The sequence below is a fragment of the Triticum dicoccoides genome, chromosome 3B, assembly GCF_002162155.2.
Source record: "Triticum dicoccoides isolate Atlit2015 ecotype Zavitan chromosome 3B, WEW_v2.0, whole genome shotgun sequence".
Lineage (NCBI taxonomy): Eukaryota > Viridiplantae > Streptophyta > Magnoliopsida > Poales > Poaceae > Triticum > Triticum dicoccoides.
The window spans coordinates 84,516,287-84,530,163 of record NC_041385.1 but is presented as its reverse complement, the minus strand read 5'-3'; positions in this window follow the sequence as shown (position 1 = coordinate 84,530,163).

The window sequence follows — 13,877 nt, the reverse complement described above, 5'->3', positions numbered from 1 at the left end:
AAGGGGCGGGGGAGCTTGCCCCCCAAGTTGGTGGGAGGCGCCCCCACCCCTAGGGTTTTCAACCCTAGGCGCCTTGGGCCCTTGGGGGGCGCACCAGCCCACTAGGGGGCTGGTTCCCACCCTTGTTCAGCCCATTGAGTCCCGCATGGCAGGTGGACCCACTCGGTGAACCCCCATACACCTTTTGGCGGTCCCGGTACAATATCGGTAACCCCCAAAATTATTTCGGTGACTGAAATTGGACTTCCCATATATAAATCTTTACCTCTGGACCATTCCGGGACTCCTCATGACGTCCGGGATCTCATCCGGGACTCCGAACAACATTCGGTAACCACATAATCATTTCCATAATAACTCTAGTGTCATCGAACCTTAAGTGTGTAGACCCTACGGGTTCGGGAATCATGCAGACATGACCGAGACAGCTCTCCGGCCAATAACCAACAGCGGATCTGGATACCCATGTTGGCTCCCACATGTTCGATGATGATCTCATCGGATGAACCATGATGTCGGGGATTTAATCAATCCCGTATACAATTCCCTTTGTCAATCGGTATGTTACTTGCCCGAGATTTGATCGTCGGTATCCCAATACCTCGTTCAATCTCGTTACTGGCAAGTCACTTTACTCGTTCCGTAATGCATGATCCCATGACTAACAGCTTAGTCACATTGAGCTCATTATGATGATGCATCACCGAGTGGGCCGAGATACCTCTCCGTCATACGGAGTGACAAATCTCAGTCTCGATTCATTCCAACCCAACAGGCACTTTCGGAGATACATGTAGTGTACCTTTATAGCCATCCAGTTATGTTGTGACGTTTGGTACACCCAAAGCATTCCTATGGTATTCGGGAGTTGCACAATCTCATGGTCTAAGGAAATGATACTTGACATTAAAAAAACATTTAGCAAACGAACTACACGATCTTGTGCTATGCTTAGGATTGGGTCTTGTCCATCACATCATTCTCCTAATGATGTGATCCCGTTATCAATGACATCCAATGTCCATAGTCAGGAAACCATGACCATCTATTGATCAACGAGCTAGTCAACTAGAGGCTCACTAGGGACATGTTGTGGTCTATGTATTCACACATGTATTATGGTTTCCGGTCAATACAATTATAGCATGAACAATAGACAATTATCATGAACAAGGATATATAATAATAACCATTTTATTATTGCCTCTAGCGCAGTATATGTAACATCTTGGGGTTCATATTGTAATAGGTAAAAAACATCTTTAGTCCACCAACCGAATATTCCCTTGAGAATGCTAGCTTTCGGCATCACCCAGTCTGAGGTACACATCTAGAGTACCCGGCAGTAATAATCGCAGAGGTGCTCCCTTTATGCCCTAGCCGAACTAACGGGAACATAGGGCATAAGCACAGGAGCCAGGCAACCCAGCTTGGCCAAAACTTAAGTCATATCGATGCGTATAATGGAGAAAAAAGGTACATATGGTAAAAAGGACGCATATGCAATCAACTTGATGCCCGAAAGATAATTATATTAAGCTTTTGTATAAGAAGCCCCCAGGTATAATGAGTGCACATACTTGGAGATTAGTGCGTCCCAAGTGTGTAGTCTAGCTACACTAAAAGCTTTAGAGCTACAAAAGAAAAAGAGAGAAGAGAGCTAAAAAGTAAATAAAAAGGAACGGAGGGAAGGAGACGAACAAAGAGTCCGGTGCTAGGCGTAGAATCTTCGGAGTCTGGCCGCGTTCCATGGGTTTGGATCGAGGTGATTATCTGATGCATCACGCAGGCGGTACGCTCCTCCGGTGAGAAGTTTGTCAATGATGAAGGGACCCTCCCACTTGGGCTTCAGTTTGTCCTTTTTCTTCTCTGGTAGACGTAGAACGAGTTCACCAATATTATAAGTCTTGTCCCGTACTTCTCTACTTTGATACCTGTGAGCCTGTTGTTGATAAAATGCGGAACGGGCTTTTGCAACGCCGCGCTCCTCTTCCAGGGCATCTAAACTGTCCTGCCAATCGAGCCTGGCCTCTCTCTCTTCGTACATGCGCACTCAAGGTGAGTCATGAATAATATCGCAGGGCAACACAGCCTCTGCGCCGTACACCATGAAGAAGGGTGTGTATCCGGTAGTGCGATTTGGCGCGGTCCGTAGCCCCCAGAGTACGGAGTCAAGCTCCTCAACCCAGTGCGTGTCTGATTCTTTTAAGGATCGCACTAGTCTGGGTTTAATGCCGCTCATAATAAGACCATTGGCTCGTTCGACATGACCATTTGTTTGAGGGTAATAGACAGAGGCGTAATCGAGCTTAATGCCCATGTTGCCGCACCAAGTTTTCACCTCATCGGCTGTGAAATTGGAGCCGTTGTCGGTGATGATGCTGTGGGGGACACCATAACGGTGCACAACACCCGATATGAAGTCTATCACGGGTCTTCATTCGGCCGTTTTAACTGGTTTGGCCTCTATCCATTTGGTGAATTTATCCACCATGACCAACAAGTATTTTTTTCTTATGGCTTCTCCTTTAAGGGGTCCGACCATATCAAGCCCCCAGATCACAAAAGGCCACGTTATGGGGATTGTTAATAGAGCGGTGGGTGGCATATGGCTTTGGTTGGCAAAAAGCTAGAATCCAACGCAATGTTGGACGAGGTCTTGTGGTCTGCTCGGGCCGTCGGCCAGTAGAAACCTGTACGGAAGGCCTTGCTTACAAGGGCCTGAGCTGCGGCATGGTGACCGTCGAGGCCGGCATGAATTTCAGCCAAGAGCTGCCGCCCTTCCTCCTCGGAGATACATCTTTGAAGTACTCCGGTAGCGCTTTTCTTATAAAGCTCTCCCTCATGGACTTTGTAGGCTTTAGAGCCCCACACAATGCAGCATGCCTCATTTTGATCCTCGGGGAGTTCTTGCCTATTAAGGTAGACCAAGAAGGGTTCGATCCATGGGGCGATAACCGCCGTGATGAGATGGGCCGAAGGTGTTATTTCGGTGGCAGAGCCCCAGATTATGTCAGTGTGTTCGGAATCTGGGGTTGTGGTCGGATCCGGACTGATGTTGCTGGTCTCCCCTTGCCACATTACGGATGGCTTGAAAATCCTTTCCAGAAAGATGTTAGGTGGGACGGGGTCTCTCTTAGCGCTGATGCGGGCTAGGACATCTGCCGCTTGATTGTTTTCTCGAATCACATGATGAAATTCGAGCCCCTTAAACCGAGCTGACATTTTAAGGACGGCATTATGATAGGCCACCATTTTCGAATCTTTGGCATTGAAGTCTCCATTTATTTGAGATATTGCAAGGTTTGAATCCCCATGCACTTCCAAGCGCCGAATGCCCATGGAGACGGCCATCCGAAGACCATGCAACTGAGCCTCGTATTCGACTGCATTGTTGGAGTCTGTGTATAATATTTGGAGTACGTATTGGACTGTATCTCCAATGGGGGATGTTAGGACAACACCTGCTCCCAGACCTGCCAGCGTTTTAGAGTTGTCGAAGTGCATGACCCAATTGGAGTATGTGTCGTACTCTTTAGGAAGTTCGGCCTCTGTCCATTCAGCGACGAAGTTCGCCAGTACTTGGGATTTAATGGCTCGCCGTGGTTTATATGTGATGTCGAATGGGAGGAGCTCGACGGCCCACTTGGCAATCTGGCCCGTAGCATCGCGGTTGTTTATTATGTCATTGAGTGGTACTTCGGAGGCCATCGTGATTGAACACCCTTGAAAGTAGTGTCGTAGTTTCTGGGATGCCATGAAGACCGCGTATGCTATTTTTTGATAATGTGGGTACCGAGATTTGCATGGTGTGAGGACAATAGATACGTAGTATACCGGCTTCTGAAGCGGAAATTTGTGTTCGTCCTCCTCTTGTTCGATGATGAGCACCACACTCACAACTTGGTGTGTTGCAGCTATGTATAACAACATGGGTTCGCCAACGTTCGGCGCGGCCAGGATTGGGTTGCTTGCTAAAAGAGCCTTTATTTCCTCCAGTCCTGCCGTCTCCGCATCCGTCCACTCGAAGTGTTCGGTTCGTCGAAGAAGGCGATAAAGTGGCAATGCCTTTTCTCCCAATGTGGAGATAAAGCGGCTTAAAGCTGCCATGCATCCAGTTAGTTTCTGGATTTGTTTGAGATCTGTTGGGGTAGCCAACTGTGACAAAGCTCGGATTTTAGCTGGGTTTGCATCAATTCCTCTATTGGAAACGATGAAGCCCAGCAGCTTTCCGGCGGGAACGCTGAAAACACATTTTTTCGTATTGAGCTTAATGTCATATGTTCGGAGGTTATCGAATGTGACCCTTAGATCATCTATTAAAGATTCGACATGTCTGGTCTTGATGACCACGTCGTTGACATATGCTTCAACTGTTTTGCCGATTTGTTTCTCTAGGCATGTTTGAATCATGCGTTGGTAGGTCGCACCAGCGTTTTTGAGCCCAAAAGGCATAGTGTTGAAGCAGAAAGGCCCGTATGGGGTGATAAATGCCGTTGCGGCTTGATCGGACTCTGTCATCTTGATTTGATGGTATCCGGAGTATGCGTTGAGGAAACACAATGAGTCGTATCCCGCGGTAGCATCGATAATCTGATCAATGCGCGGGAGAGGGAAGGGACCCTTAGGGCAAGCCTTGTTGAGGTCTTTGAAATCGACACATAGGTGCCAGGATTTATCCTTCTTTGGTACCATCACCAGGTTTGCTAGCCAATCCGGGTGTTTTATTTCTCTGATGAATACGGCTTCAAGTAACTTGGCTAGTTCCTCTCCCATAGCTTGTCATTTGGGTTCTGAAAAGCGTCGTAGTGTTTGCTTGACTGACTTGTATCCCTTCAGTATGTTAAGGCTGTGTTCGGCCAGCCTGCGTGGGATCTCCGGCATATCAGAAGGGTGCCAGGAAAAGATATCCCAGTTCTCGCATAGGAACGCCTGCAGTGCGGCTTCGATCGTGGGGTCCAGCTGTGCCCCGATGGATGCTGTCTTCGTGGAGTCCATTGGGTGGACTTGGAATTTGACTATTTCATCCACTGGTTTAAAGGAGGTGGACTTGGATTGCTTATCGAGTATCACATCGTCCCTATCCATTGTGAAGCGTAATGCAGTTAATTCTTCGGCCCCGAGGGCTTCGGACAATGCTTCAAGGGCCAAGGCGGCTGTTTTATTTTCGGCGTGGAGTGCTATGTCTGAATCACTGGCAAGAGTGATAATTCCATTGGGCCCAGGCATCTTGAGCTTCATATACCCGTAATGTGGTATAGCTTCGAAGCTCGCAAATGCTTCCCGCCCTAACAAGGCGTGATATCCACTAGTGAAAGGGGCCACCTGAAATGTTATCTCTTCGGACCGGTAACTCTCCGGCGTGCCGAATACCACATCTAGTGTGATTTTTCCCGCACATCGTGCCTCCCGGCTGGGAATAATTCCTCGGAAGGTTGTGCTGCTTTGCTCAATGCGGCTCCTGTCTATTTCCATTTTGTTGAGAGTTTCCTCGTAAATGAGGTTTAGTCTGCTGCCGCCATCCATGAGCACTTTGGTAAGCCGGAAGTCGTCCATGATTGGACTGAGGACCAAAGCGGCTGGTGCCCGGACTGCTCTGAATTGCGGTTCGTCACTGGCACTGAAAGTTATGGTCGTGTCCTTCCAGGGGTTTATTGCTGCAACTTGGCAGACTTCGGCAAGGCCGCGGAGTGCTCTCTTGCGCCTGTTACCTGAGGCGAAATTCTCGAAGACTATCAATACTGTAGTGTTGTGTTCTGTGGGATGTTGCTCCGCGGTGTTTTTTATGAGGAGATCCTCGCCGCTCTTGGCCACCTGCCGAAGTATCCAACATGCTCTAAGGCAATGTGTTGGTACGGTGTTCGGTGTGGTGTGTATTTTGCATGGCCTATCAAGACACCCCTCCAAAACGGTTCCGTGCCCTGTAGTGGGTTTCGATTTCTTCGTGATTGGATCGGGCGACCTACGAGGGTACACCCTTTTTGTTCAGACGAGGGGTTTAGTGAGAGCCAGTGTATCCGAAAAGGCTGCCTGAGTTTTCCAGGCGCGTTCTATCGCGCAGTACTTCTGTGCTATGGTCGCCAAGTGATCGAAGCGTGATACGTGACGATGATTTATGGCATTAAGGAGTCCCTTGTCCATGCAATTTTTGCAGAATAATGAGATTGCGTCTTCATCGCAACAGTCCTTGACCTTGTCCTTGACAAGGAGGAATCTGGCCCAAAAGTGATGTACCGTCTCTTGGGACTACTGTCTGATGCGGGAAAGATCGCTTGAGTCTGGGTGGGTGGGTGGGTTTAAGTCCGAACCCTGGTCCGATCTATGACCCAGAGCTTGAGGAGTTCCCAAGCTTAATAGTTTGGGTTCTGGGATGTCAACCAATTTTTCTGGTCCACAGTCTGATTCTAAGTTCGGAGTTTGGGGCACGTCTTCCCGCGGGAAGGTATCCGGCTTAGTGAGCTCGGAAATCCAGACATATCTCGTCCTCAATATAGGGGAAGAGTTGTTGCATTGCTCCTCCACCACCGCTATCTGATGGGTGATCGGCGGAGATTCAATCTCTCTCTGATCAGGTTTAAGCCCAATCCGATCGTAGTCCGAAGCGACTCCCAAAGAAATGATGCGATCCAGGAGCCCGTTTAAAGACGATAACTCCGTTGGATCCATCTGCTTGGCGTATTCCGAGCTGACATGGAGACAATTTTCAATGACCCGAGAAGTCATTGTCGGCCCGACGGCCAAATGGGCGATCATGACAAAGGCGCCCAGTCGGAGGGTTTGGCCTGAGGCCAGGGCTCCCCCGGAGGTGATGTTGTCCTTGATAACAAGGCAAGCCATCAACCCTATCTTCGACGTCAAAGTGGAACTCTCAATGAAAGCACCAATGTCGGTGTCAAAACCGGCGGATCCCGGGTAGGGGGTCCCGAACTATGCGTCTAAGGCTAATGGTAATAGGAAGCGGGGGACACAATGTTTTCCCAGGTTCGGGCCCTCTTGATGGAGGTAATACCCTACTTCCTACTTGATTGATCTTGATGATATGAGTATTACAATAATTGATCTACCATGAGATTGTAGAGGCTAAACCCTAGAAGCTAGCCTATGATTATGATTGTTCTTGTCCTACGGACTAAACCCTCCGGTTTATATAAACATCGGAGGGGGCTAGGATTACACAGAGTCGGTTACAGAGAAAGGAATCTTCATATTCGAATCGCCAAGCTTGCCTTCCACGCAAAGGAGAGTCCCACCCGGACACGGGACGAAGTCTTCTATCTTGTATCTTCATAGCCCAACAGTCCGGCATATGCATATAGTCCGTCTGTCCGAGGACCCCTTAATCCAGGACTCCCTCAGTATGTGCTTTGTGAAAGACCTATGAGGCGTCTTGATCTATCTCTATCACTACAGAAAAATACACTTCTGTGATGATACGTGTTTGTCACAGTAGGTCATGTTTTATGTCATGCATGTACATCCATGACGATTTTATGACAGAATCAAGATAGTCATACCTGTTCTGTCGTAGAAGTGTTCCATGACATTACCAAAATTATCATCATGGAAGTGGCCACTTCCATGACAATAATTTGCGCGTCATAGAAGTGCTTTCATCAAGGGTGACCGACACGTGACATCCGCCGTAACGGAACACCGCTAAGATATCTGGTCCGGTTTTGGATCCGATAACCCGTTAACAGCCCCGACCAATGGGGATTTTCCACGTGTAAAATCATCATTCGCTAGAGTAAACACGTGTCGTCTCACCGTTGGGATAGATGTCATCCGCTCATTGGACCGAATGCGCCTATGATGCATCGACACATGGCATGACCCAACAGAGGCCCATTCCTTTGAAAAGGCCAGCCCGTTTGACTTGGTCAAAAGGTGGCGGGCCGGCACACGGAAAGCGTGTTAACAGCCTATTCGCATATAGCCCATTTACAGCCCGCTAATACAGGGCCCGTTACGGCCTATCCGAATTAGGCCCAGTAGCATCATATGGGCCGCCCAATATGATTCCAGCCCATTTTAACTTTCGGCCCATGTATGGCCGATGACGTCTTTCGGCCCATATGAGGCCCTTTGTAACTCTTGGCCCATTAACGGCCCATGGTGAAACTGGCCCGTAATGAACAATGTATCACTTTATACCCATTAACGACCCATTATTCCATTGGGCCGTTTCCAGCCCATGTTATCTTTCGGCCTTCTCAGGGCCCATTTATTTTTGGGCTCATTTCCAGCATTCGGTTACTTACGGCCCATTACTGTCATTTTCTGCTTGTGGGCCAAATTTAGCTCGTTGTTATAGTCGGCCCGTTTGTGTCCCGTTAATAGTTGGGCCATTTTCATAGCGTCATCAAATACGGCCTATTAACGACAGCCCGTTATGGTCGGCCCATGAACGGACGATTCCAACTCTAGCCCGTTTACGACCATAATGCGGTCTGTTATTGGCCTATGTTTGGCCGATCGATCATACGGCCCATATAAGGCCCATTGATGATACGTCCCGTAGAAGGCCCATTGTGTCTACGTCCCATAGAAGGCCCATTGTTTCTACGGCCCATAGAAGGCCCATTGTTTCTACGGCCGATAAGAGGCCCAGTGTCACTACAGTAAATATGTAGGCCATGGTTATTGTGGCCTAGTTCTAAAAAATAGGTTATTGCGGCCACTAGCAAACCGCAAAAAAAGAACTGCACTGACTACAAGCAAACAAATAAATAAGATAACAAGGAAATAAATAAGCAAGCAAATTATGCTAGGCTATCACGGCTATTACACATATTGCATCCACTGGGCATCAAAGTTTGCCACGAGTGCAAATATAGGGAACAAAGCAGCATATAAATGCCGTAGCAAAACAAGTCTAGAACCGAAACCACTTCATAAGAGCTCAAGAAACAATATCCTGGGTACCCATAATGCTGGCAAGATGCTTAGCAAGCTTATTAACTTTCTCTTGTTTGGCGCTTAAATCCTCCAGCGCTTGCTGTTGCACAAGAAAGTGCCCATCTGATTTCTGCAGGGACTTCCTCAGTCCTTCGGCTTCTTGCAGCAGCACAACTGACTGATGCCTTTCAGCTTGTAGCTGAGACTAAAGAAGACGAAGTGATTCAGGCAGCGAGTTTGAAGATCTTGTGCCAGCGGTACTGGCCAGTAACTCGAACACTACATCAACGCAGGACTGTGGGGTTTTCTCACTATCTACAAGATCGTTTTTATCACCTTTCTTGGAGACCAACAGGGTTGTCCACCATCTTGAACCTTATCTGCATTACTTTCTCTACCATTGCATAGTGGGGTGCTCTTCTCCAATATTCTGTTTGCATACTACAAGAGAAACAAGCAGACACATCACAGGTTTAGCTTGTAGTATACGAAACTCATTTTGGTAAACCGGTTCAGTAGTAAGGTGGATAGGATAACAACATGAAACAAACATATATCTATGTACTATGGTCACTGTATTGTCCATATCATTCTAGTTTATGTTACCTAATCAAGATAGAGACACAGTTCAACTCATATTTTTTTAAGACATCAGCATAGACAGAATATAAGTGTGAGAGACTACACAGCATTGGCAACACCTGTAATGTGCATCACATGAGAACATAACTGTTTACACAACTTAAACTGAAATCAACATAGAGCAAGAAGTTAGAATAGCAATCCAGTTAAAGAAATAGGTTTAAAACATACCTGTTGCACCATTGGAGTTTCAATTGGATCCTTCAAATTCGGAAGTAGTTGGTATGAGTAAATACAGTGATGCAACAGCAAAGGAGTATGGACCATAGCTACGGAATCTGACCTAAGAACAGTTGCTCTTATGCTTTAAACGTGGAGTTTGGGCTCGCTGTGGTGGTCTTCATGCTTTGGGCACTGCAGTAGCTTTACAAACTGCTCGTGTGGGGGTACTCTGTGGTGGACATGGTGCTTTGTCAACTATAAGTGGGTTACTATCCGCCGGGGTTGCGGTTAGATGGGTTGTAGCTGGTTCTCTGCCCAATGGTGTAAGTGTGCAATCTGGAAGAGTCTCGATTATGTGTGGTGGGGCTAGTTTGTGGGCCAGTACAACCACGGTTCTATCTGCATCGACGGGTAGCACTGTCTTTTGTGAAGAACGGGTTTTTGCTCCCTTAGATACTGCCATCACCCCCTCCAATTCAAATGGCTGGTAAACAAGAAAAGAAATTGAACGTACAGACATTGTATGATAGACAGATGTGGTAATTCACATATATGTTGTCTAACCAAACAGGACAACATGACACAATTTCACATATATGATGCCTAACTAAACAGGATAGCACGACACAGTTTCAGATATATGATGGATAACTTAACAGGATATAATGGCATAATTCCACATATGATGAGTATGTAAACAGGATGACATGACAAAACTATATGATGTCTTTCTAAAATAGGTTGGGATGAAATATTCACATACATGTTGTCTAAGTATACAGGATGGCATGATATAATTGACATAATTGATTCATATACTAAGCAGATGTCACTCGCATGTATGATCTCTAAACTAAGCAGATGGAATTCAATATTGTGCATATGATGTCTAAACTAAGCAATGCAAGACACTATATGCATCATATGACAAATATAAACATTGCAACTTAGAGCATACAGCTCAGGTGGGATATAGGACTGGTCATCTGTCTATGAATCCTCCTTTGAGGAGCTCCCTGCAACCATCGAGATATATGCTTCAACAAGTACCATTGCCTGCTCTGAAGACCTTGTTTTCACTCCAGATTTTTTCATAACCGGCTCAAATGGCTGATACACATGAAGAGTAGTTCAATATACACATATTGTCGACAAATGGAATACGTAATAAAAAAAAGATGGCATGAGATAATTCACATATATGATGCCTGGCTACATGGCGGTGCATAATTCACATATATGATAACTGGCTGAAAAACATGGCATTGCATAATTCACATATCTAATATAGAAAGAAACAAGAGGCATTCACACAAAGCATGTCTAATCTAAGCAGATGGCATGGCAATGTAAGACACCATATACATGATATGTGCAATATAACCCTGCCAAGTTAGAGCATGCACCTCGGGAGGGGGGATACGACTAGTCATCTGTCTCTGAATCCTCTTCTGAGGAGCTATGTGTAACCAGCAAGAAATCTGCATTGACATGTAGCACTGACTGCTCAGAAGACCTTGTTTTCACTCCAGATTTCCCATGACCGACTCAAGTGGCTGATGCACAAGAAGAGTAGATGAATGTATAAACATTGTTGACAAATGTAATACATTATGGAAAAAATATGGCACGATACAATTCACATATACGATGACTGGCTAAACAGGATGGCATTGCATGATTCACATATATGATGCCTGGCTAAAGAAGATGGCATTGCATAATTCCCATATACTCCCTCCATTCCGAAATATTTGTCTTTTTAGAGATTTCAAATGGACTACCACATACGGATGTATATAGACATATTTTAGAGTGTAGATTCACTCATTTTGTTCCATATGTAGTCACTTGTTGAAAAATCTCTAAAAAGACAAATATTTAGGAATGGTGGGAGTATGATATAGAAACCAAACAGGTGGCATTCACACAAGGCAAATCTAAACTAAGCTGATGACATATAAGTTGTATAATGTAAGCAATGCGAGGCGCCATATGCATGATATGACCAACATCAGCATGCCAGGTTAGAGCAAACACCTCAGGTGGTAAACAGGCATGGTCGTCTCCTTCTGAATCCCCATCTGAATAGTTATCTTCCTCTGGAATACAATCTTGAAATGCAGGAGGGGGGGCACTTCTCCCACCATGGAGGGGCGTCTACATGACATTATATTCCCACGCAACGGTCTTCTCTTTTTCTCTACATGTTTAGTATGATTGTGTACAATATCTGACATGCATAATAAAAAAATAGTTAGATTTTGTCAGGCCTAAGGGGTGCATGCAAAAATCAAGACTGATGGTAGCAAATGAGTGGATGGATCCAAACTAATGATAGCAGGTAGATTATAGCTTCAGTTTAAAAAGATAGACAATGGATCATCTATTGTTTGTTGCCCACCGAACATGAACCACATAGAAGACCCCAGATGAACCGGATAGTAGACATATACTATTCACTGTTGTCTCGATATGAGACCCATGGGTATTTTAAAACTCAAGTTTGAATGATAAAGTAGCAGGTAATAATAACCGATGTATAACGTAAGAAAACATGAAAGACTGCAACCGCTCTTCCGGAACTGTGTAGTCCTCAGGTTCATCTTCTTAGTCGATGATGGTAATGCAGTTGGCGTGGCTGCCGGCAACGAGGAAGATGATCTGAGGTGGTGAAAGAAAGTTTGAGGGGGGATCTCTGCTGCAGTGAATGCTTCTGTTGTTGGTGCACCTCAAGTGGGGTGGATGACGGCATGACAGGAGCAGGACATAACACACAGAGTTTTCTTTGACGACTATCTGAAAATCAAGTAAATCTGTAAGGGCTCCTTAGAATTGGTGGATTCTATAAACTCAGGGATAGGAAAAACACAGGAATAGATATGAGTGCATGTGCAAAACAGAGCATTTGGAAACATAGGATTTCAGTCAACCTGGGTGTTTGGTTCACATGAATTGGAAGAACACAGGAATGGAGAAACGTGGTAAAATTAAAGTCAAACCATGTGAAAATGAAAATATAAGAATCTTATTATGCCAGTAATGCAATTAGTTCTGTTCTTGATGCATATTAATTTGGAAAGGACGTCCAAGTGAATATTAAAAGTCCTACGTTTTTTCTTCGAAAGAGACACCAAAGGAGAAAAATCCTCCAGTTTTGCTTTGCTCCACTCCTTCTAACCAAATGCACGAATAGTAGTTCCATAGCAAAGGATCCCTGAGGGATCAACATGAATGCAGAGTAACAAAGTGATGTGACGAGTGTACAACCTCTTTGGCATAGCCTTGTGGACCTCAGCATCATTGAGTTGGACGTGGAGGATGGTGATGCTGGTGTGACTGTCGGAGGTGGGGAAGAAGATCTAAGGCCTCTGGAAATGGCGCCGAGGGTACTACTCCGCTGTGATGGACGGTTCCATCGTTGGAGCAGCTCCGGTGAGGTGTACGGTGGCGAGGCTGAAGCTGGACAAGACAGACAACGTTAATCTGAAGTGGGACTCTAATATCATCTGCAATAGCTGATATAAAATACATCACCAAAAAGTGCTAGATGTAAAACGCATCAGCTAGGCCACAGCCGCTCCAACAGATGTTGTAAGTACTATTCACTCTGAACTTAACTAAAGAAACTGAACTTTACAGTCGAAACTGAATTTTACTGTCAAAACTGATTGAACTAGTAGCAGAGCATTGCAATAGATGTTTAGGGCGTTCGAGCACTAGTAGCAGAGAAGCAGTGATCTAAATCAGTAGACGCTCGAGCAGGGAAAGCACTAGCAGAGAGCAATTCGTGTAGTAGCATCACGAGCGAGTGCTAAAGCAGCAACTCATGTAGCTGCCGGAGGTCATGCAGCAGCAGAAGCAGCGTGAGCGAGAGCAAGAGCAGAGCAGCAGCACGAACAAAAGCTAGAGCAGTGCAGCAGCACGACCAATAGCAAGAACAGAGCCACAGCGCGAGCGAGAGCCGGAGCAGCTGCAGCTAGTGCCGGTGTGGAAGTCGTCGCCGAGGAAGCAATGACATGGGGGAGAGACATCGTGGATGATGTGGCCGGCGACGGCGCCATTGATGGAGACCCGCCATGCATGGCTGCTCGGTATCGAGCACCGGCAGCCTCATGAGATCGAATAAAAGATAAAATGCAGCGGTGAGTGTAGAACCTCCTTGGTGGCACCGA